The sequence below is a fragment of the Melospiza melodia genome, chromosome 3, assembly GCF_035770615.1.
Source record: "Melospiza melodia melodia isolate bMelMel2 chromosome 3, bMelMel2.pri, whole genome shotgun sequence".
NCBI lineage: Eukaryota > Metazoa > Chordata > Aves > Passeriformes > Passerellidae > Melospiza > Melospiza melodia.
The window spans coordinates 5,702,381-5,728,445 of NC_086196.1; the positions used below are offsets into that span (position 1 = coordinate 5,702,381).

At 34.3% G+C, this 26,065-nt stretch overlaps 1 protein-coding gene across 2 annotated transcripts in view; it reads left to right on the forward strand.

Annotated features, from left to right (window-relative positions):
- Positions 1–26,065, forward strand: part of CSMD1 (CUB and Sushi multiple domains 1) — a 1,060,835-nt gene that overhangs the window by 559,569 nt on the left and 475,201 nt on the right. The window lies entirely within an intron of this gene.

The following is a 26,065-nucleotide window of genomic DNA, read 5'->3' on the forward strand; positions in this document are numbered from 1 at the left end:
GTCTTGGAGTTACTGGTAAGGGTTTCTCTTGCTACCTGCTAGTTTTTGGGAGCTCTTATCTTTCTCTTGCTTTTAACTGGCTTTCCCCTATTAGCTGTTTTGGTTAGGAAACCCATAGGTTTAAGCTTCTCTACTGGATAACTTGTCTGTCTGACCTGCCATGAATTTTTTTTTTTTTTTCAGGAAAACAAGTGATGTATAGTTACCCTCTAATTCTTTCAATTGACTTTCATGTTGCAAAGTTTTCAGTTACCATGTAAAATTACATCATCTATGACATGTTAAAATTAGCAATAAAGTTATCTAGCACTTGAACCCAACCTACTAAATATATGTAGCAACACAAAAATATTTAAAACTGATTTACCACACAGCACTATTCAGTACCAAACCCCCAAGATACATTGGAGGGACAAAGAAATTTTAAGGTCAGTGGCTAATGTAGATTCTGTGCCTGTAAGAAGAGTTTTTAAGACTGAAAAAATATAGTGATTCTGACAGAAGATTCCAGACTTTGCAATTCATAATATGCTTATTTAGCTGAGTAGAATGAAATTTCTGTTAATGAAATACATTATACTAAGAGATTTCTTCCATACATGATTCGTTCAAAGTATTACTCCAGAAGATAACATCAGAAGGGATTTGCATATTGAAAACTTAATTAATGACAGAAAAATCCCCAAAATAAATAATATGGCAAACACCTTGTCCCTTTAAAAGGCTCAGTGAAATACATCTTTTCCTCATCTCCTGAGTCCTGTCAGTTGCTGCCTTTATTGACAAGTTGATGCTTGTCTCTCTGGTTTTCTCCAAGCTGTTTTCTTGTCGGTAATACCTGTGCTCCCACTGCTCCCTTTGCTCCCACAAATGAGCCCTTTTTCAGCATTCTCCCTCAGCATTTCCTGCTGTGTTAAATGGTTTAAGCTTAAAATCTGTTAAAAGCTATCCCAAAAGAGAATGGACAAATCATAGTTGATCCTGGTTTCTGGTAGAGAAAGGGTTGAAAAACATATACCCCAAGATGTTTTTTTTTTTAAGTCAACCATGTGCTTTAGTCATAATCAAAACAGTGTATCAAAAGTTTAAAACACAGTGCTGAACTTGAGTTCCTGTGGAGTTTTGTGGTCTTGGAGAGAATGTCTCACTGGTCTCAGAGCTGTTAAGCACAGTCTCAGAAAGGAGTATCCCCACTCACATATTAGGGAATTTATACAGAAAATTGGCAGAGTGTTTTGCATCAGCTATGTATACTAAACATGTCATACAGGCAATTGGTGTACTCTAGTTCTAAAAGTATTGCTCTCCTGAGTCTTTTAAAATTCCCTGAGTGGGAAATAGCAAGTTTTAATTGTGTCTATAGCCAGTTCTTTGGTTTTTTTTTAAAGCAGTTGCTAAACCTAAACATGTCCAGATAAACAGCTTCTTCACTCCTACTGTTTTCCTATAATAAGGATTAAAAAGCTGATATCATCGGTGATATATCTTGTACTTGGCTGTATTTATCAAAATCATCATGTTCCAAAATGAATTTTCTTCAGGCATTCAAATGCCTACTTGAAAAAATGAATTATCCACAGTGGTAAGTAAATTGTTAGCAGGCTTGGGGAAATACAGTGAACGCTGCTCAGTATCTTTGGAGTCTATGGAAATTAAAAAAAAAATAGCATGGATTAGACAGGTAGTGAACAGTTCACCCTCCCTAAAATTTATGTAGGAGAGAAGATGAAACCTGACTATGGTTAAGAAAGCAAAGATGCAGGGAAATTGGTATCTTAAGACAGGGTTACATTTATTTCCACCATCCTGGGCATTGTCTTGCTGTTGCTTTCAGCATTCCTAGTGGCATTTTTTTAAAAATGTTTTGATACAGAGGAACATGTCAGGTTGCTGTGGAGTTTTTTTGTTATTTAAGTATATATTAAATAATGTAGTATATAAGTAAGTGTAAGTAAGTATATAAGGAGATGAGCTCTGCTATTTGCAGTGATGAACCCGCAGTTTTTAATTGTAGAAATGGCCTTAGTGAAGAGAAGAAAAAAGAGTGCAAGTAGTGGTTTAAAAAATAAGCTGAAATGTAGCATCCAAATTTGTATGTGATCTCTGAGTCGCTGGCATTGCACTGGAAGAAATGAAGTATTGTAAGGAATAAGGACCACAGTTTTCCTTCCTATTATATAATGTGTATATATACTTATATATGTCTATTATACATGTATATTATCTTGAGATTAATCTGATTAAAGAAGAAATAAGATTGTTTAGAGTCCTGCTGCAAAGACAAATCTCAATAAATATGTTTAGTTTATGATAATGTCTCTCATAGAAATCTTGCAAAAGTTCTTGGGCTTGTAGTTGAAGAAAACATATCTGAAATGCATCACTTATCTCTTGTAATTTTTTTCATGCTAAATATATATATAAAATACATATTAGTATCTGTATGTATAAAAGTGTGTTGAAGGTTTTGCAAGGATTTTGACCTTAAAAGAAATAGGAGGGTAAATAAACTCCATGCTAATAGTAGTGACTGAACTCATAATCTCTTGCCTGTGTTGGCTGTAAGGACACAGAGACCACTTAGCTGTTAACACCAGCATGTGAGTCCTGTATGAAGTGAGAAGTACAGAGGCACTAAATTGACACTTAATTCACAGAACACTATTGCTTTCTTTGCACCTATTAATTTACAGCCTACTGTGCTGAAGAGGCATAAAGCCTTCATTCATAGCACATCACAAACTCACAGGAACATAACAGTGAGAGAGCTCTCTTAAGGAAGCACTGTGACCCATAGTATAATTTTCTACTACATTTAAAAGAACATAAAAAAAGAGTTAGATCTTTTAAATTAAGTATGTGAGCATGGTTTAAATACATTAAAGGAGAGCTCAGATTGCTTAAAATACTACTTTACTGTCTTTCTAAATAGATTTTATAACCCTGGGGATTCAGCACACTCCTAAAATATCCTTCTGCTTTGTGTGTTGCATTATTCTAGAGTATCTATACCATTAGCTTCATTTACTCACAAAATTCTTGACATTGGATTCAGGAAAATATTTTTCAATGATGAAACAGTTCATATCGGTGTAGTCAGATTAGAAACTTAGAGATAATTATGAGTTGCTAAATTTCTTGGTTTTACACAGTATCTATCTAATGCAGTCAACCCGAAGACTAAAATAAAACATACAAATATTTTAACTTCTGGAATGCTACATTCAGTTCTTCCCCTCCCTCCCCCTTTGCTGGGGATTCTAGGTTTGCATGCAGTAATCACAGTAGTTCTGAAAAAACTACACCTATTCACTGATTAAAAACCCCAACAAAACAAAACAAAACAAAACGCAAAACAAACCAACAATCCTGCACCAAAAAAAAAAAAAAATTCCACAACCGAACAAACACATAAACAAAAATCCAAACCAACTGGAATTTGAACTGGAGCTTTCTAATTTATGGGGTTTTTTGAGGTCTGTGTTACTGCACGAGAAGGAAAAAGTTTAATGGAGAAAATCTTGCTGTTAATATCTGTCTGCATATAAAGATGAAATCTCAAACTTGTAGAAGTAATACAGTTCAGTTCATCTGGTCAAATCAAAATTAACAAAGATCAGTATTGGGACTATCAGATCAGTCTAGGAAACAAAAAGATAGTTATTCCCTGGACCTCAGACCAAATTCTAGTTTTGACTGGTACCTAGTTTAGCAATAGTACCAGAAAGGAAATCAATCATGGTGTAAATTTACCTGACATGGGCAGTGGCATCTTTTCCCATTAGGATCAGTGAGGATGAAGGATGGCAATTTACCAAACAGCTCTTTTAAAGCACTGTCGTTTTCTATCTGATATTTCAAATATGTTGGAATTTTAATAATAACTATTGCCATTTTCTAAAAGATATAGAGGGTTTTAATACATTCTGGGTTTTTTGACATATGCTTTCAAACACCCAAGTATATGAAAAATTATTCAGTAGGTATTAGCATAGTTGAATGTGTTCTTACTTTCCTGCATATCAAATTATCCCAGCAATTGTTCATCACATTTTAAGAGAGGAGTAGATTTTTACTATGTAAAAATCAAGTGTGAATATAGGTTTGTTTTATTTTTTCCTGGATGTACCATGTTGCTAAAACACGGCACATGACAACAAAAACATTTGTTAGTAGTTTGGGTTGTTTTCTTTCCAGCAATATTTACCAAAGGAGACATACTTCTCCAAAAAAATCTCCTCCTGAATTTCCACTGCAAGTTTGTTAGGCCAACTACCCATTAGTTTGTTGCATGTTTTCTCTGCTGAGAACAGTGCTGTGACCTCCAGCAGCTCAGAGTAAAGCTGCCAATGAACTGTTCTTAGAGTTAATAAATACCTTGGCCCCCGGTACCTCTGTTCAGTTAGCACACAGAATACATTGATTGTTTCTTTGACTCTAAAAGAATGTTAAATTGAATTTAAATAACATGTTTATTGATGGCTACTCTTTTTAAATGCCTACACAGTAGGCTAGTGATTGGATTTAAAGGATTTTCTGTAGAGGTCTGCACTTAAAACATACTGTGCTGTTATGTTATCTCTGATGTTTTAAAAAAGTACTTACAGCACAGAAAGTTTCGATATGATGTGTAGTGGTGAATGAGATATTGTTTCTGTTTATCAAATCTCCCAGACCAGCAGGGGAGAAGACAATCAGCGAGGAAGGCAATTTGATGTGACTAAAAAGAAAACAGAAGGATTTTGCTAGTTTAGCCAAGCTTGAGGCAGCACCACAATGAAGAGTGATAATTTCAGATCTAAACCATCTAAACAAAAATGGAAGTACTAATGGTTCCTTTTTAAACAGTGGATGATGATGGGCATATTAACTGAAAAACTATTGCATGTCCTGATAAGATTGGCAAATTATTTCATCCCACTTTTATGGAGAAAGAAGAGACAGATAAAAAAATGCAAGTTTTCCTCCCCAGAGCTCATATTAGAAAAATTTTTTTTTTTTTTTTTTGAATGATGTGACCCTGATATTAAAATATTTTGATTAGAAACAATACAGTAAAATAATATGTGAAGACTGAGTAACACAGGATTATTTGATTTTAAATTAAAATCTCATTTAGAGATACATGATTGTCTTCATTTGGATGAGACTGATCATATGGTTTTATTTTGTATTCAGAGCTTTTATAAAAAGCTAAACTGTGAATTTACTTGCATCATCACAATAATCAAAAGCTGTCTTTTTGAGCTGACTGAAGTGAGAGCAGTGTAGCTTAAAATACATGCAAGAACAGAAGTAGGATATATTCTAGCAGAGCATATATGCAGATTTATTGAACCGTCATTTGTCATTTTTCTGTGTTCATAAAAGTATCATTAATATTGAAAATTTAAGCACTCAAGACTAAAGAATGTCATCTTCAGTTTGAGCCACTTGTACACAAACATTGACATAACTTTAATTATGCCATCAAATGCTCCTATTTCTGACTGTGGGACTGAATTACTGTTGTGCATTTAAAGCAACTCAGGTCAGTAGAACTGCTGCTACATATGTTGAGATGAGTTGTGTGTATTATATGGGAAAATAAAGGAATGTATCATTATTAAAACAATTTGAGTTTCTCTTTAAAATCCAGGTCTTATGCATGCTTTAGTCATAGAGCTGCTATGCCGTGATAATGATTATCTTCAGACAAGATTTGTACAAGGTTCTGCCAATACCTTCTGTGGTCCCATTTCTCATACACTCGGGTTCAACTCTTTCAGCTCGTCTGTCAGCTGCAACTACTTTGGTGGAGCCATGATGATTATTTAAAGAAGGTCTTATAAAATTATACCAGAAACAAAAAGGAGGGAAAATAACTTTATTTGTAGGTCATGTGCAACCCATTTCTGAAGTGAACAGACTGGCTCCCAAATAAGGGCTTTATGGATTCTAATATTCGTATGGACTGAATTTCATTTCAAATCAATTATGAGTTTATATTATTTAGCTTAATGATAGACTTAAATATTGAAAACTGATGACAAGAATCAACTGATATAAAAAATGCTTGTCCTCACAGCCTCAGCAGTGATAGCAGGTGAAGAAGGTGCTCAAGTCCTTAATGTGAGCTCCTCTTACCTGGTTCTCAGTACAGTATTGCAATGAACAAGCTTTTTTTGGAGTGTGTTAAAGAGGTGTATACAAACCAATATTAGAACCAAATTAGAACACTGGAGACAGACTGTTCACAGGTTTAAAAGAATGTTTGAAAAGGAGGCATGTAATTAGAAAAGAATTTGAAGATTATTCAAAAGTGGATGTTTGTCTCATCTGAAAGCAGTTTCACAGGTAAAGGTTTAAAGCACCTAAATGCACCCATGCAGAGAAAACACCATATCATACCTAGCTAAACACACCATGGAATTAAAGACTAAGACAAAGAGCCAGAATCTGTTTCCACATTTGAAAGAATCAATGGTTTTGTTGTTTTAGGAAATTTCAAAGTTGACTTTGAATTTTCCATGTCGTCATTTCTTAAACTGAGATTGGATGTGTGTCTTAAATCAATAGTGTCATGAGGTGTAAATTATTACATACAGCCCAAGGATAAAGTAGGATTTTTAATTTTAATGTACAGAACCTAGATCTAAAGACAGACTATATAAGAAAACATTCTAGTAGCTCTTCTTCTCTCTTCAATGGTATGAAAAAAATCCTTCAAAGTAGCAAATCTTATATTTAGTATTTTAGGTGTGAGATTCCAGAATTTGTCACTATTTATGAGGAGAGTTTCTAAAGATGAGTGCTTTAACTCTTCTGCAGAGGGCAGCTATCAAGAGAAATCTTGGTTTCTTAGAAACTGGTATACAGGTTTTCATAATAAATATTTAGAATTAGCACGCTGCCCCCTGGGTGGAAATATGGTAATAAAAAAAAGGGTAGTGTGTTTGCTTCAGCTGCTGTGTTTGAAATCAATCCATTGCAGTCCCACTGGGCTAGATAAAGCTCTTAAAAATGTTAATTTTTCTGTGTACAGTAAGTAGCAGTAAATCCCTGCAAATCTACGTAGACTTGAGAGTTGAATTAATGAGTTTTATTTATATTTGGGATTTATCCACATTTTAAATGGTTCTACACTGGGAGAATCTCAAGTCATTTTCAAATTTTAGACACTGATGATTGGTTTAAAAGAAAAGAGAATCTATTCTTTAAAAAAAATAATACTTTCCAGAAGATTGAAAAGATTACATGTTTGATATGAAAATATTAAAAAGAGTTTTCAGATCCTGTTTCCTCCAAACATGAATATTCCTTCAGAAACTTTTACTTCTCAGGAGTGATAGCAGTTTCCTGTGTGTTCAAAGTATATAAAACAAGAGTATTTTTTCATTATCGTAATCTGATAAATTCAGGCAACAGATATGAACTTCATAAATGTAGGAACAGCAAGTGCCCATTCTAATAATAAACTATTACCTGTATAAATGAAACCATGAAAGTTCTTCACCTGAACAAGAGCACATTATTTTCAGAAAAATACTACATAACCCCGATTTAGTGTTTTCCAGTCCTTCAGAGTTTTTTGCAACCTACTAATTTTCATTATTGTTAAAAGAAAGCCTTATTTCCAAGCTTCCACATGCAGCTAGCATCAGGTTCCAGACACAAAATTCTGTCTTTGTCTACAAGACTGAAAAACTGTTACCAGACTCCAGTTCCCAGTAAGTCCTTGCAAATTGTAATCTCACAGCTTCTTCTTTGATAATATAAAGAAATCAAATTTTTTTTGTTTTTTAGAAAATATAACATTTTTAATTATTCTTTGGTTTCTTTTCAAAACCTCTGCAAATATTCTTGGCTGCAAACTGACATTGTGAAATTAAAAAGAGCATTACAGTAGCAGACTTTTGTTGTTTCCCTGCCAACCTCAGTGTTAATCAGGTCATCTATTGGTCCCCATGTCAGTGTTTGGTTTTATTTGAGTTTCTTATGGTGTCATGGGGGATAGCTCAAGAATATTGCTTGAATTGTAAAATCGACCCAATTAATGTAACATAGAAAAGAAGCATAGATATGATAGGAGTTTGTGTTTTCTGTGAATTTTATTAAGTTACAACTGGCTAATCTTACTTCCAGCCAACCCAGAGAGCCACAACCATTCTTGTAATCAGACTTTTTCAGGAATTCTAGCAAAAACAATAGAAGAGCTGTGCCAAATCAATCATGTGAGAACTTGTCCCCTTCAAGATGGGGAATGGATGGTTTCAGTTAAGTGAAGTGGAGGAACTCTCTTCTTGCCTTGGGATGCATTTTTGTAGACCGCCCTTTTTGATAGGTTCCATCATGAGAATCAAGAACAAATCTGTCTTTTTCCATTTCTGGGATGGATTTTTACATTTTTGGTTTTGGACTCTCATTCCATTCACCTTAGCATTTACCAGTACAAAGCAAATCCAGCTGCCCTTTAGGATTTTTAAAGGTAGGATGAAGAAATGAGGGTAAATAAATTGAGAGCAGATCCTCGCAGAATATACTCAGAAAAGATCCTAATCAAGAACATGAATTTGTATCAAATAGAGAGGTAGAAATATCCACAACAGCATGGAGTTTCCTGATCTCAGTGTTGAAGAAAGACAGTCTATCCTCAATGAGCTTTTCATGAGACACTAGAGATCTAGTGGGAATTTGTCTAATTTTGTGGCTGTCAGAGGGTTAGAGGGCAGTTTTGGGGAATGCAGCCAAAGGACAGCACCATGCCACTCACTGCATGAAGTCTCAAATTTGTTTACAGAGCAAACATCAGGTTGGGTACATAATGGGAGGAGCTGTCAACTTCCTCAAAGGCAGAGAGGTCCTGCAGAGAGACCTGGCTCAGCTTCCCTCCGTTCCACCTCACGCTTGGTATTCTACACCTCGTATTTAATGACTGTGTATATTCCCCCTGAGCGTCATTTGGTTTAACATTTTACAGTTTTTTGCTTTAAATCACTGGCATGAGCTGCCCATGACCTCAGCCCCTGACCAACTTCTTAACAACCAAACCTAAACTATTCAAGCATGTGGCTTGGATAGAGACAGCAACGTTAACTTCTGCCACTTAGCCTGGAAGTGCAGGATAACACAGTCATTCCTTGCTTATGACGGGGGCTTGACACACAGTCCCTGTGTGTAGCAGGGAGTTGTGTCCTCATGAAGGGCAGGTGCTCACAGAGATAGTCATGTTCAAAGCATTTTGGTTTCATGCTGACATTCAGATCAATACTGACAGGTGTGGCTCTCCTGCAAAGAGCACCTGTCCTTGACACTGAACAGACTGCAAGGTGACAGGAACTGCACTTTTGGCTTTTTGGGACTCAGTTTCAGAATGCCTAATCTGACAAAAAACACTCAGGTAAAATGGACAGTACTTCATTTTATACCCACAGCTGGGGAATCAATTTAAAATTTTTGATAACTGATTTTTGGTGCTTAACATGGTGAAAGCTGAGTTGGTTTGTATTTCATAGATATAGTCATTGTGGATTTACCTAGCCTATGTTGCAGAGAAGAACAAACCTTGAGAATATAGCATGACTAACATTCTTTTTTAGCAATAACAATTTCTGTAATTTCTTTTATTTAAAAAAAATTGAAACTTCAATTTGATATAGCTTCATGTAAAAGATGAAGCCAATAGTTTTACCAGTTTGGAAGACAATGGTTTTGTGAAATTTGTAGGAAGTACTTAGCCTGATTTATTGGATAAGCTGCACAAGATCCAAAACCTTCAACAGGTGTGGAGAAAGTAAATCTTGAAAAATAGGGCATGAAACGTTAATGAACAAATAATCATTTTTATTCTCAGCATGTTAGTGGAAATAGAGTACATCTGTACCACCCAGCAGCTGCATCATTTTGAAGCTCTTGAAAGGGCTTGTGGAGGTGAGGAGAATACAAATCACAAATTGAACAGTAAATAAAAAGTAGGCAAACAAACAGAAATGCAGTCAGAAAGTATCTAAAATAATGTAAGGTTGGACTTGATGATCTTACAGGTCTCTTCCAGCCTTGAATTTCTGTGATTCTGTGTGAAATGCAAAAATTTTTAATGTGATACTGTGATAAAAGATTATTACAGAGATTATATGTTTTTTCAGAGTCAAAACAAAAAATATTTGTATTTTATCATAGAGGTATTTCCAGTAAAACTAGGGAGAAATTAAACTTTGCTCAAAGAAGTTGAAGATAATTTTTGCAAATCAAATATACCATCTATATTTATTTAATTTTAATACTCCCATGTATTATTACCCTAATTAACTAGTCACCTTTAAAAGAATTGCCACAATGAAGCTATGATGTTGGAAAACATTCCATTTCAACATTAATTTAGAATTAAATGTTCTCATTCACTGATACAAAATAGTATTTATTTTCTTAAAAGTATTTCCTTAGCAGCATTCTTTTAAATTACTTTTTACAAACAACAGAGATCCCCATTCAGTATCTAATAATCATATTTAATAATAAGTCTTAGCTCCACTACTACAAAACAGTGCTTGCTGTGCTTGTTTTATTTTAACTGTTGATGACTTTGAAGATCTCACCAACTCACTTGTTTGGGTGGGTTTTTTAAGTTACATTTAGTTAGAATATGCTTCTGCGAGTACATTCTTTTTATCAGCAAAAATATGGAACTTCAGAAATTTTATGTTTAAATCTTACATGTTTTATAAAAGAATTATAGAAAATGTATTCTGTCATTTATAAAATTTCAATTGCAGTCTTATTTGAATTATTTTTATAAAGTTGATTTCTTATTTACTTTATAACTTGAAACAAGTCTCAAATGAACCCTGTTTTCTGACTAGTAAGTTTCAACCATGAGTCAAAGGACTTAAATATGAAAGCATTAAAAAGAGTTCAACTCCTATAAATCTCCAAGAGATCAGCATTCTTTTATTGTCTCTGTTTTCAGTTTTTGCATGTTGATGCAATTTACAGGAAAGATATCCAACTGGCACAATCATTCCTTATTTTTCCTCTGTGTTACATCTTTGTGGGCAGCAGTATGACAGTAGCATATTGTGACTGTGGCACATCAGTTGAGTTCTGCCCTCCACACCTCTCTGCCTTTTTTTTTTTTTAGTTTTAAGTAGACAAATCTATTGCATATAATGGATCTGCCTTTTTAGATTCCTAGTGTGGATATGATAAAAATGAATCAAGCACTGAAACGTGAATCTAATAATGAAACTTTATGTCTTCAGTAATTCTGATTTTTTTAATGGTTTTGTTTCTCTTTTAATAATGTAGAAAAAAATGTGCGTAGATCATGAGAGTACAACACTAGCATTGCTAATTCCAAGTTTTATTGTTTTGTAACTCTGAATCAGTCATTTTGAACTTCAGTTTAAGTGAGCCAAAGAGGAAGTCAGCAGCAGTAGTTAGTGCAGTTCATGTTGATGAGGTGAAGTTCACTGCAAATTGCAGTCTGTGTGCTTTCCACTGTCTAAAATACTGAGAAAAAAATCCTTTGACATTTAGATTTTAAGTGCAGGTATGCCTTGGTTTCATATCTTCCTAATGATATATTTATATAAAAAATGCAAAGCTTTGCACTACATCATAGAGAAAAACATCGAGGCAGCAAATATAGAGGCAGCCATTGCAAGACTCCTCATAGCTACATATTGCCAGCAAAGGAATGTCAAATACATGGAGATTATTAGTAACTTTGTATGTTTCTAACTTGTTGGAATCACCAGTAGTTTTTGCTAATAAAATTTAACTTATAAGAAAACAGTGGCATTAAACATTTACCACATTTTAGTAATTTTCATTAGGAGAAAAAATGTTATAAATATTACGTTGGGTTAAGTTATCAACGAAGTACACAGTCCCATATTTTGAAATACAAGATGTATTCGAACATAGAAAACAGAACCATTTTTAGAAGAAATTTTAAGCTACTTTTATCTTCTTGTCTCTGAATTCTTGAAATGAAAGCAGCTTGATATGGAATATTTTTTATGGCTTTAAAGTAAATACTAGTATGAGGAGATTGCATATATATTCTCATATATTAAATATTAGAAAATAAAAATAATAATGTCTAGTTCTACTTGTTTTCTAATTTATAGACTTTTTAATTATTATTTGAATATATAGAATTTTCAGTAGAACACACGCCTTTGAAAATGACAGAAAATGTCATAGATGAACAGCAAAGATGCTTGTCTGAAATTTTAGTATATCAAATTCCTCATCATTTTATCTGTCTTTATTGGTACCTTATTTTTTGGAGCTGTAGGATGACTTGATTTAATGGTTTCATCAAGCAGTAGTACTTACTCTCCACTACTTTTCAAACTGCTACTCTTATTTAAGTGTGATCTGTCAACAGACCAGGTAGCTAAAAGAATTCGAAATGCATGTATTTCTGCTCTGAGTTATGTTCAGATGTAATTACTGGCAGATTTTTACTGAACTACTGGGAAAAAAAAAACACCCAAATTTCATTTAAATTACAGTTTTAATTCCTTTTGAGCAATGATAAATTTTGGTAACTGGAAAACAATTTAGACAAACAAAGGCTTCATCTGGCCAAACAGGGGCTTTACAATGTCATAAAAACCCACAGCCGTATTTCATCCTCTTCTTTTCAGGGACTACAGATTAGTGATTTCTGAGCTGTATTGATGGGCAGCTGCATACATCTAATTTGATGACTGTACATCAGCAGTTCAGTGTGGCTAAGGCTGACAATGGATAGGGCCCAGAGAACTCTCAAATATCCTACAGATGATTTCACAGAATCACAACATCACAGAATTAGCTAGTTTGGAAAAGACCTTTGAGATCATCAAGTCCAGCCTCTGACCTAACACCACCTCATCAACGTGACCATGGCACTGAGTGCCACATCCAGTCTTTTCTTAAACACCTCCAGGGACTGTGACTCTACCACCTCCCTGGGCAGCCATTTCAATGCCCAAGCATTCCTTCTGTGAAGATTTTTCTCCTAATGTCTAGCCTAAACCTTCCCTAGCACGGCTTAAGATGGAGGCCTCTTGTTGTGCCTCTGGCTGCCTGGGAGAAGAGACCAACCCCCTCCTGGCTACAGCCTCATTTCAGGCAGCTGCAGCTCTTGCAGTCACATTCTACAACATGAAATGTGATCTATGTGACTTTTCCAGCTTTTCCCCTCTGATGTCTCTAGTATTCAAAAGTGAATGAAAAAGAACTGAGCCCATGTAAGCTCTACAATTTACAAAGAGGTACACAAACAGAAATGTTTTCAAAATATGCAATAGAAGGAATATATCTGCATATCTGAAAGACCTATTATCTATTAAACTTAGACAGAAACCATATGTTGCTTGGAACACAAGAAATAAAAAGAGTATATGGGAGGGAATGAAGCACATGGCTATGGAATTCTGTGTAGGACCAAGCTTAGAATAAAAGAATTTCCTTACCACTTTGCATGAGACAGGGTTCTTGGCTGCTACCACTATCAGGTTTTGTTGCTTTGGATTTTGGTTCTGTTTGGGTCCTATAGTTATGACAGAATCACAGTATCTAGATGTTCATCTAGTGTTGCTGATGCTATTCTAGTTTATGAAATACTAACATTAGTGACTTTTGGTGAACATTCTCATTAGGAGGTAATATCATTAATTAAGGTAACCACTAGTATGAGAAGCAGTGAGTTAACTCCTTGTTTTGCTTTGCTTGTCTGTGAGGCTTTTGCTTCCCCAATAAAGTCTTTGTGTCAACCCAGGAGTTCTTATGTTTTCCCTTCCCCTTCTCTCCCTGGCTGCACGGGTGGCAGTGAGTGAGTGGCTGCATGGGGCTTGGCTGCTGGTTGGGGTTCAACCACCACACTCCTGAATCTGTCATGCTTAGTATTCAATCTGAATGACTAATTTTAGGTTCCAGACTTGGCTTCAGAAGGTGTCTTGTAGTTCTTCTATGAGAGACTTGACTATAGAGTATTTTTGTTGATTAAAAAGGAAAATGAAAGTATTCTGCCACTGCTGACTATTTGCTCATCAGTTATCTGCGTGATGATTCCTTCCAACCCAGTAGTATCCTATGATGCTGTACTTCATTATGGGGGAATAGCATATGAGAACAGCTATTCCAGTTCCTATGGACTTTATCTCAAAGACAGTGGAGGAACAGGAGATAGGATATCTAGGAAGTAAAATCTAAAAGAAAAAAGTGTCCCTTATCTATAAGTTTATTTCTAAAATGGCTATAACTGCAATTTCTTTAAGGCTAGAAAGCCCTAATTAAATGCTTACTTTATTACTAGCCACTTAAAACCAAATGAAAATTAAAACCCACCCAATCCAGCTCCCAGTGCATTGTGATAGGTGATATTTTGGAGGCTTTCCCAGGAAGCAATTCTTGCATACTTCTGGTCAGGGAATGAAATACAAGAACTTGTCACATGAAGCAAGAGGAATGGAAGAGAGTGATTTTTGCCTGGAAGTTTCGTGGTGTCTGCTATAGGACTAGGGCATTTCCATTAGCAATGGAAGGTACATTCAAGGCACTTTGAGGCTTGTCCCTGGGACAGAAAAAGGCAGAGTACAAATCAGTCTTGTCCACTGACTTCCCCTTGACTGTTCAATAAGGGTTGTCCAAAATGGAAGTTAGATGGGTGTTTAGCATTCTTGCACACAATTTTCAAATAATGCTTAAGAAAAACAAAAGCAACAAAACCCCAGAACTTTGAAAAGTTGATAAAAAAATATCAAGTGTTTAGTGATGGCCTGTTTGGTATTTCAGTTCACTGACTTGTATATCTTTGTTATTATGCATATATTGCAATAATTATAGCAGTTGTATATTAAGGGGAAAAATAATCAATATAAGCAAGTAGAAGTTATTCATATGTAAGGTTGTGCTAAGAATATATAGAATAGTTTCTTATAAGTCTCAAAAAAATGAAGAAAGAAATTCTGTTAGGCTTTTCTTGAGCTTTCATATACAAATTACTTTGTACGATTCTCTCTCTTCTACTCAGAAAAATTCAACCAAGTACCTCATACGGTGCTACTGATGAAAATAATTTATGTAAGTCACTAATTTTTTGGTTCATTTTGTCAACATTTTGAGTTCTTCAATGTGAGCGGATGTTTCCTAAATCCCACTGGCTTCTTCTACAAATAAGGGGAAAAAAATCAAAATCAAATGGATATTCAAGCATGAAAAAAATGCAGAGCAGCTCCTCAAAGTAAACTTTCTACTTTTATTCTGTGATGAAATAAAACATAGGTTTCTGCATATTTTTTTTTGATTTTGTGAAATAGTGATATGAAGTGAAGTTTTCTTGGTATGATTTTGTTTTTTAACTAACAGTAGCTATAAATGCAGACACCAGAGTATTTGTCTTTGAAGCCTCACTATTAAAACTTCAAAGATATTTCTAGTACAAAGAGCTGTACCTATGCACCTACCTGACTGTCTGTCTATATTGTTTTAATGTGTAGTATTCACAAATAAAATGATGAATAATTTATCTCCATCTGTGCAGACAGATTTTACCACTGTAATCCTCTGTAACTGTCAACTCTCTAAGATAATGTTCATGCTGAAGAAGCTACTCCAGTGAAATTTAACACAACTTTCTAGGCCTTTAAAGATAACATGCATAGTGAGACAATATTTTAAACAAGTACTCAGTTATGCTTAATTGCATTATCTGTCCAGAAAGATATTTGAAGACAGTATTACAAAATGCAGCTCCACTAAATGTGTTTACACTTACATGTATCTTCAGCTGATGAAAGAACTTGCAAGGCAGTGACTTTGATTCCCTCAAAAATTACAAATTTTGCATCCACCTGCCTCTTCTGGTACTACTAATTAAATTTTTGGTAGGTTGAGAGAGTTTTATATATTTTCTTAATATTTGAGTTGAAACAGGTACCATAGGAGAAACAAGTTTTTTAACCTTAATTGCTGCAAACAAGCACATTTGTTTGTTTTTATTAAATTGAGCAGTTTTAAAACACAAGAAAAGTCAGCAAGCCTTAAAACTTTCTCACTTTCTTTAAGAAAAATAAAAAGCTTATTAAATTATTCCCCATACTCAGTGCAACTGCGCTGTGAATGATAATACAAATTATTATTTGTATCATTATCATTTATTATCAACAAATTTCTTCAAAGAACTTTCATATACCTAAAAAAGATTCTGTGTCATCCTGTTTGATTTACATGGAGTTTTCATATACTCTGGATTATAGCTAAATGTCATCATGAGCAGTCTTGTGAGGACCTGCACAGGAACTGATTCTGTTTTCCTCGTCCCTGATCCATCCAGAGCAGATGCTTTTCTTTGCGTGTTCAGAGGAGACACAAGGCCCTTTACCTTTTAAAATGTTTTTCGTAGAATCTTGCAGCAAGCAGGAGGCAACCTACTAATCCACTCTATTCAGAAACTTCACAAGTAAAGTCAAAGGATGTGGTTTTGCTAAGTGCAGATATGTACTTACAACACTCACAAGCCTCTTTGGGAGATAATTTATGGGCGTCACTTCTTCTAAACACGCATTGTTGCTTTAACAAAAGAAACATGTCAGCATGAGAAGTGAACATTGAATGTTAATCACAGTAGCTTGTAAGTTTTGAATAAACTGGTTTTTTGCAGTCTTCTTTATAATTCACGTATATGTCATTGGAAATCCTTTTTTTTTAACACTTAAACTTATACTAAAATAATGCTGACTTTGCTCCCTAACTGCAGGATATCTTTTTTTCTTTTTTTTTCTCTTGTGCCTCAAAGTACTGCAAAAGTTAAAACAGTATAATGCACAAGGCCCTGTGAAGGAAATTCTGGAATAATAAAAATTTAACAAAAAATTCAGTAAAGAACATAAAGAGAAATTGAGTCCTATTGGTTTCTCTAATGAAAAAAAATCTCCAAAATTTCTTCCTCCTTTGTCTGTACTTCTACATCATTAGATTTTTTTTTCCCTCTTTACTCTGCTTCCAGGGGAAAGTCATAGGTTGTGAATGAGATTTTCTTTGCTGTTGGCTTCAAATGGGCTTTGGATCAAAAATCTATTGGTGTCTATTTTGATTATACATCAATTGACTTTTACAGCTACTTTTGACTTTGCAGTATTGTAACAGTAAGCTCCCAGGAAAAAAAAAACAAAACAAAACAAAACTGTTACTGGGGAGCTTTTGGATCTGTATAATAACTGAACAGGGACTTTGAGAATGACACATCAGACAAGGGCATTCATTTTTAATCAGTTCTTCTGATGTTCTAAATTTTACCTGGTGTTTCCCCCAGACTGTCTTGTGTGATTCTCCAATGGAGTCTCACCACGATTATCAGGGATCTGGAACACCCAATAAATGAGGTGATGGTGGAAGAGTTGGCTTTCTTCAAGCTGTAGGAGATGGTCTGAAGAGTTGGGAAACGTTTGCCTCCAGCCTAATGTGAAGCTAGTGATGGGAAAAGACAGAACAGATTGTTTGAGAACATAGTGACAATATGAGAAAGGAAATTCTGCTAAGGTATAAGGAAAAAAATTCAGATGGGAACAGGTTGCCCAGAAAGTCTCAGGAACCTCCATCCTTTGCTGACCAAGGCCTAGGGCATCACAATACAATTGAATCTACTTTGAGTTTGGGCTTGGACCAAATGATTTCCAGATCTTCCAATAGAAATTGTCCTATGTTGCTAAATTTTCTTCTAATGATGACAAATAGCATTTTAATTTTGTTTCCATGATTTTTAATTTCATATTCCATTTAACTGCAAATGCCAACAGTATTTGTATTTTCTAATCATATTAGTTTACAAAAACCCCATAATCATCCTAAGAGCTTCTATGAAGTTCTCAAAGTTTGTGCCTTTCCTATTCCTTCATTTACCATTGCTCCTAGGATAAGGAATCAGAGAGCAGCAGTGTTTCTTACAGATGTATTTGTACAAGGCCCCGTTAAAACAGGTAAAGTGCCAGAAAGATCACTTGGTCTTTATGTAAGAAAAAAGAGAATTATAGAGTATAAATATCTGTGAAACGAAGTGCTGTTGGGGGACCATGGGACCTGTAGTGACGTTGCAGAGAGACAATGAACTTTGTTTTTAAAATCACTTTTACTGCATTCTATTATTATAGAAAATCGCTAACTACTTTTTCTTCTCTCCTATCAATCATGTTTCTGTAAGAATTTTTAAGGTTTTAAAACCAGAAGCATACAATTGACATCTGTCTTAATATAAAGTATCAAGATAGGCCCTTTGAAAACATGAGGAAGTATCTTTTAATGCTATAGAGACAAATCAGGTGTTTGTGCAAGTAATTTATACATGGGACTGAATATCAATGTAAGTACTATAAATTAATCCTTTTTGTATTCTTAGTAGCCTATGAATTTTATTTCTACTGCCTCATTTACAGACATTAGCTGCATAATTGACAGTGATAATTGAAGTGGATTTTTTGCCAGACATAGGGTTTTCTCTGGAGCCTTGAAGTCAATGTTTATAGTTTTTACATAACCTTTGAAATGCATGAGGGTAATGTGATTTTATGTTTTTGTCTTCGCAAGTGCTGGAGGAGCACTGAGTTGTAGTGCTACAGCCAGCAGATTATTCTGAGATGTTTTGAACAGCTGCTTTCAAAAAAAAACCTTGGCAATGATAGTGTAGCCCTTCATCTTCTTGACTGTATAAGTTAGAAGTGCAAATGGAAATGTGTCCTTGGATTACAGCTGTCAAAAATGTGTGCTTTGCTTTTACTAAAGTGCCCAGAAATAGATCTTTTGGCAGCCGCATTTCCAGATACAAGTTCACTGTAACGTTTACTATAATGTTTGTTCTTTTTCTGTGATGTTTCCCATGCCATGTTCTGGTCCTTGAGTTGTTTGGATTTATTTGTGCTACTTGTTCTACTAAACTGGAACTACTTGAAAGAAAATATTCATGTGTTATCAAAGACTGTTTTCCTGAATGTCTCTCTATTGTGAGAAAGTATTTGCACCATTTTTACTTAGAAAGCTCCCACACATGGCAAAACAAAAAGTGGAGTAAAGTCCAGGCTGACATGTTTTGCTAGGCCTAGATGTTGCAGTTTGTTGATGTGTGAAGCTGTCTAAATGCAATGCCACTAAAGTTTGCAAGAGATGCAAGGGATGGTGTTCAGGAAACATTATATCAAGCTTTTGTGCATCCTAACTTAATCTGTAGTTAATGGGTTTTGGTAAATCAAACCCACCATCTTCTACCTCCTGGAGTTGATTGCCCTCGAGCTTTGTTTAAACATAGGCAGTTTTTTTCCTCTTTATTCTTTCTTTTTTCTTTTTCTTTTCTATTAAATGCAAGTAACTTCAACTGTACGGCAAATGCATCAAGTAACACAAAATAAAATAAATTAAATTAAATAAATAAATAAATAAAAGCCCCATGGCATTTTCCACATACTTGTAGTACTGTAAAAGATTGCCTATGACATTGAGTTCAGTTTCTTGCAGGCTCACTAGATTACTTCAACCCCACTTGAGGTTATAACAGCTCGGAAATGGAGGGACTAATATCAAATGTGTATTTTTCATTTCAAACAATTTTTTGAAATCCTCTTTACTCTCAGTGATTTTGTGTCTATCTCCATAAATAAGTTTAAGATGATGTTTTTGAGATGATTCATCACTACTGATATGCAACCTATGTACAATAGTGCACAACCACCCCCTGAACCTTATACTGTCATGACTTCATAAGGATGTTTTAATTTAAGTGTAGCAATATTGAGGTTGCCACAATCCCAGCTCTTCTTAATAAGTTTCTTGATGTTTTGGTTTGGTTTTTTTTCTGTTTTCTGTACGTAAATTACTTTTGACGCTGTCATAGTATCTGATTTCCAAGTAAACATTAGCACACACATTTTCACAGAACTGTTGGAAAGCAGAAAAAAATAACCATTGGAGAAATCGCTTATTAGTTATAGGAAATAAGTATCTTATTTTATAAAAATAAAGACAAATATATGGAAAAAAGGAAATAGTGAAGATCACACAGACGTCTGTGTTAAAACAAGAGCAAATTTTATAAGTCCTAATAGCCATCCAAGTCTACCCTTAAGATCTGACTGTTATATAATAATTATAGAAGCAATGTTACAAACCCCAGGTCCAAGAAATCTTCCACTGTCTTGGCCAGGATTCCATGTGGCTCAGTGTAGAATGTATTTGGCATAGGGGTAGCCACAGAAATGGATTTGGGTGGCTTATCAGCCTACCACCTATTATTTTTAATGTCAGAAGAATATTAAGGTATAACTATGAGAGTAATTATTTTTCTCCAACTCAAATATTCTTCAAAAAAGATTCTGAGTTTTAGAGAAACAAATAGACTGGAAAAAAAAAGAACATCATTAAAGAGACATCCCTTTATGTTCAAAATTGTCTCTATTTCAAGATGCTAGTAAACTTTCAGGAATTTATTCAGCTCATATACTACGACTCATTTCTAGGGCATTCTGCTTATCCAAGTGTATCATTTTCATTCTAAAGGATCTTGATTTGGAGTTAAGCCTTTGTGTACCTGTTTTGTCCTTGGGTGTTCCATTCAGATTTAAATTTCAATTGAGAAACTCGCTATTTACTATTAATATTGAACACTATCTCCAAAGAATTAATGATTAATGATTAACCTCTCTTTAGAAATCCTAATATTTTTCTGGTGTGGATATTCAACATTTTCTTTGGTCATCTAGTACAAAAAGTAGAATAAATGACATAATTTTAATTTATATAAAGTATTTTTCTGTTAAATATTAAATATCTGGCTGGATTTCATAGCAGATTTGAAGCCCTAGTCAATAAATTCATTAGAAATCTGAAATTCTCTTTCAAATCAGTATGCACTGACAGTTTTAGATAGAACTTGAGAAGAGCTATGGCAATATAAGCAGTATAATGGTTTGTTACTAACTCTTAATAGAAGCTAGATGGGAGAATAAGCAATTTTGTACTTTAAAAGATCTTTAAAACTTTGATTTTTAGGAATACTTTTGAGAGAATCCATGTCTATCCCTATGTTTAGTACACATGCATATCCTAGACCTGGAATTTAAGGCAAGAGGTGCTTGCATTCCATGACAACAGCTTTGAGTAAGTAGCAGGTAACATTCCAAGTCTTCATTTGGGCAAATAGTTTATAACTTTTTACACAGTCATGTAAATACAGGAAAACCACACATATTTTGTGTTAAGTCAAATTTTATATTGCTGGGCAGACAAGGCAGGTTTGAGAATCTTTGAAATTGTCCCTTTTATCCTTTTTCCAGTTTGGATGATACTTAAATGGCATGGATGTTTTCAGCATTGATTTTTTTTTTTAAATAAAAATATATGCTAATTCCTATAACTCTTCAGATGGTTTTACAGTGCAGATAACTCTTCAGACTAAAGTCTAATGTGGCTTTCCATTTCACTGCAGCACACCTATTCATTACACAGAAGTCTGTTGGTCCTTTGAAATTGAAGTCTGAGCCAGCATTTGCAGAGTTAAAGCCCTTCACAATGTCAAGGAAAATTTTGTCTGATGTTTGTGGCTACTTCCCAGTGGCTCACCTTTTCTGCTGAATTTATTCACCATCTAGTCCATCTATTACTCTTTATTACCAGTCTGTGCAGGCACCACAGCACTATGCTCAGGAAAGCTACTATTTTCGTCCCTTTTCTAAAACTATATTTGAAAATTGCCAGGTTACATATGTGTCTTCTTGATCTGTGCCACGAAGGAGGCTGCTGAGCTGCAGGGAAATGAGCAGGAGCAGCAACGAATTACTGCTCTCTGAGGCAGCTCTGGCTTTCAAAGTGATCTAGTGGCCTGATTCCATAAGCACTTTCCAGCCCAGATGAAGGTGGAGTGGAGAGGGAAGTCCATTAGATACAGCCCATTAAATATAATTAAGCAATGTATTTGTTTTCTGAATTTTTCCGCCTTCTTTGTTACTTTATGCTTCTTCATGCTGTGATGTGCAAGTGATCGTTTTTAAGGCAATAAACATTTACTCAATAATTCTTTTGCTCATTATTATTTATTCATTTTTTAATCACTCTAAATATCAGATTTTACATTAAAAAATTGGGTAAATCCCACTGCTTAAATTAAAAAAAAAAAAAAAAAAATTGGGTAAATCCCACAGCTTAAAGGCAGGTGGATAACTGCAGTCTGTACTGGAACTATTTTTAATGCTTCCAGAGTTCTTGTATGGAACTTTGTTTAAAGAAAATGTTGTAGAGAAAATAGAAAAGCTGGAGGCCTACTATGCAAATTAGAAAGGAGAATTTAGCAGTTTAATTATCTCATAGTTAGAAAGTTAGATTGTAAACAAATGGCTTTAGAATGTTTCGTTTGTTGCTTTTAATATCTTTTAGTAAAATACGCCACTCAAACTGCCAGAAAGAACTGCCACCCTTATTTTAGTATTTATTAAAGAACTAATTTATTCAATTTCTCATTAAGTTTAAAGAACTCTCTGTGTACTCATGATTTATAAAGATTCTCCCTTGGATCTACTTTAATGTAGGAGCACAATTCATTTTCTTACGTAAGCATTTAGGTTTGGCTCACAGTATTTAGAAAGAATTATTGGTCTTTCACTCAGCTTCCCTGTTTGATACACGTTCTGGTTAGAAACACACAAACAGAATCTTTCATTAAATATATTTATGTAAAAATAATAAGAAAAGGCTCCTAAATTCATGAATTTATTCTTGAGAGCCTGTTTTCAGCTTCTCTAATGTAGTTGAAACTTGAAATACTTTAATGAAATCTTTAATATTACCCATCAGTTAACTATCAGAATTATTTTCACATTGTTTTTTCCAAATTTGTGTGGAACATTTTTTTGTTGGGGTTTGTTTATTTGTAGTATTTTTAAAAAAAAATTCTAAAGTCAAATTGTTGTCATACAATGTCCATCCACCACCTTCTGCTACACTAGGCCTCTCCAACATCTCTTGGAGGTCAGTGACTTTGTTTTAATTGTTCATGTCTGTGTAATTAACATTGAGACTGTTGTCTGCAAAAGTTGTTCATTAAGTGAGACAGCTTAGAAAAGTAACACAGTAACAAAAAAAGAAAGCAAAAAAAATCATAAAAATATGTAAATTTTTACTGTTCATTTCTAGAAATACAATTTTAGAATTCCTTAATGAAAAAAAAGACATAAAAAGTTATAAAAATCAAAATATCTTGAAACAAATAAAGTCTCTCAGTGAACTACTTATTATAGAGTGAAAACTCACCCAGAGGAATTGAGGTAACCTCTCTGAAGGGGTCTCATTTAGAAATAATTTGATCATTACTAGAATTCTTGTCAAAGAAATAGTTCCTGAATGCTTCATTTTTAGAAAAGTTTAACTTTTGTCTGTATTATAATACCGTCTAAGTCCAGCTACATGTTTGGAATTATTTTCGTTTCCTTTCTGTTTCCCTGGCAAAAGTCACAGATTTATTTCTGACTTAGTTCTGGTAGGACACAAGGTCATTATAAACAACTAGACCATGATACACATTGTTCATTTGAAGCTTTAGGGGGTTTTTCTTTTTATTTTTCTTTTAATCTCAGGTGCAGACAATTTAGTTGGTTACTTTTGTGTTTTGTTAAAGCAGGCTCAAAATAATTGGTATTATTTTCCTTTTTTTTTTTAAATTATTTTGCTGGTCCCCTCAGTAAAGTCAGTAATTTTTTTTCCATTTACTAAGATATAAAAAACTTTCATTAAAAGAAAACTAAAAGTAGGTGAAAGGGGAGCTCCAGTTTGGCCACATTTGACAATAAGAGGCAGTGATAGAACAGTAGTTACCAGTGAGATGACATTTCTTAATTTTCTAATAAAGACAAACAGAGATATCACAATGATATTTGCTTTATCCTCTAATTAAAAATGCTAGCAGTAATGTTCTAATGAGTGCAAAAGTGATGACATTTTGATTTTCTCATTATGTCCACATATATATATTTTTTAGTAGTAGAACAAGAAAATACAGAAATGCAAATATTTTTAAATTTATTCAACATCAGTCTTTAAGGTCCATCTGAAAAATTTATAAATGTTCTTATTAGTAAGTCCAGAGTAAACCTTTTTTCTCCAATGGGACTGGAGAATGCAAGACTATGAAATTCAGAAGTCGTGTGAGCTAGAGATCATGCAGTCACACAGGCTGAACTTTAAATAGTAAGCAGGGAAGTCTAAACTAAAACTAACTGTTGGATGATAATTCCTGGTGTAGAAAACATTGGGAAATGAAACAGGAAGGAAAACACAAGCAGCACTTGTAGGTTTACCTGATGATCAATTTAATGGGATGTAAACCATGTACTTTTCACTCTGTTTAAAGTTTAAAGTTTCAGTGCAGGGTCTATTAGAACATGCTGCCAGTACAGGACCTACTAGAGCATATGTTGCTACTGGAGGAGTACATTTTTGAATGACTTACGAAAATTAAGGCTGATGTTTGACATAAATTGCTGAATCTTTTAGGACTTGCTTTTCCTTTTGGAAGTTATGTGAAACCAAGCACTAAAATGTGTTCATATTAGCTTTAGATGGACCACTCTCTTAATTGTTTTCATCTGTAGGTTTCAACTAATTGAATTGGAAATGCTTACATTCAGTTGGAACCTTAGACAGTCTTAAATTTATTTTCTGAAAGTCATCAGCTTCACATTTAGATACTTCTTTGGGTATCTGGAGAGAAATGCAAAAAATCTATGTACACTTGGTTCAGAACAATACAAACGGTTTGTTTCCCTTTTTTGACCCCATAACCACATAGTATTTTTAATTTTTTTTAGAGCTGTGGAGGCAGTAACATGTCCACTGAAAAACCTCTTAATGGAAAACATATGTAAAAACTGAATGCTTATTAATCAAAGCATAAATTTGAAAAGAAAAATTCAGGATGCAATGAGTGATTCTGTGAACAGGCTTCTAGCATGAGGTTTCTACCTGTTTACCAAGTACTCCGTAAATCTTGCCTTGCATCAGAACTAATTGCCTTGTTTTAAACTAATTGTGTTTTTTTAAATTTTATGGAGATGGGAATTTTTTTAATTGCACTATATCAGTAAAGATCATTAATGTATGAGATATTATTTGGTCTTGATGTGTTTTCAACACTGGAACTCCTGAAAATATTAGTATTCTTGGAAATGACCTGGATACTGTTTCGTTAATATGGCTGGTGAAACATGAGCAGCCTACTGTTGCTGTATTTTCACTTTTAAGCTTTTCCTGTGGCTGTCATCCATTACCTTCTTTGGTTTCCAGGCTGCTTCACTCTTTCCCAAATAAAATCTTGGTACAGTTTTTTTCCTTTCTGGTCCATTGCATCTCAACAGTATTCACAATCTCATGACACCCTCTTATTTACCTTGATATTCAAGTATAACATTATCTCAGTGTTAATGTTAATGATGGGCAATTGAGAAACTCAGTTTAGTTCATTTGTAATTAATACTGTTTCCTACTAATCATACTTTGTTATGATGTTTTCCTTTATCACCAATTTTAAAAACAATCCTAGAATTCTATATATCAAGTGGAATCCCTTTTTTTGTATAGATGACTCTCCTCATTCAGGCTGTTTTGTAGGGCTGCAGATGCTAATGGTGGATCAGTGAATAATTTCAAACATGCTGTTTTTTCACAATCATTTCAGAATTCTGCCTCTGTGGCACTACTCAGCATCTCATGATTTCTCATGAGATGTCTCATCTTGGCACGAGATAGTCCTCAACACACACACACCACACTCAAATATTGCTTTTCCCCCAGGGAAAATAATGTTAGGGGAAACTACTATTTTTTATTTTTTTATTTTTGCAAGAAAAAAATCACTTGATATCTTATACTTTCCTGTAATTTTTATAGACAGTTAGGATTTTAGAAATTAGCAAACTGCAATTTCACATAGCATCAGCCTGCTTGGTTTGTCCTATTTTCTTATTCATGACTTAGGGCACTTCCGAAATTAGAGAACATTTTTAAAGCTAAATTAAAATGAGTAAACAAATATTTTCAAAAGGAAATAGGCACTCAACATATT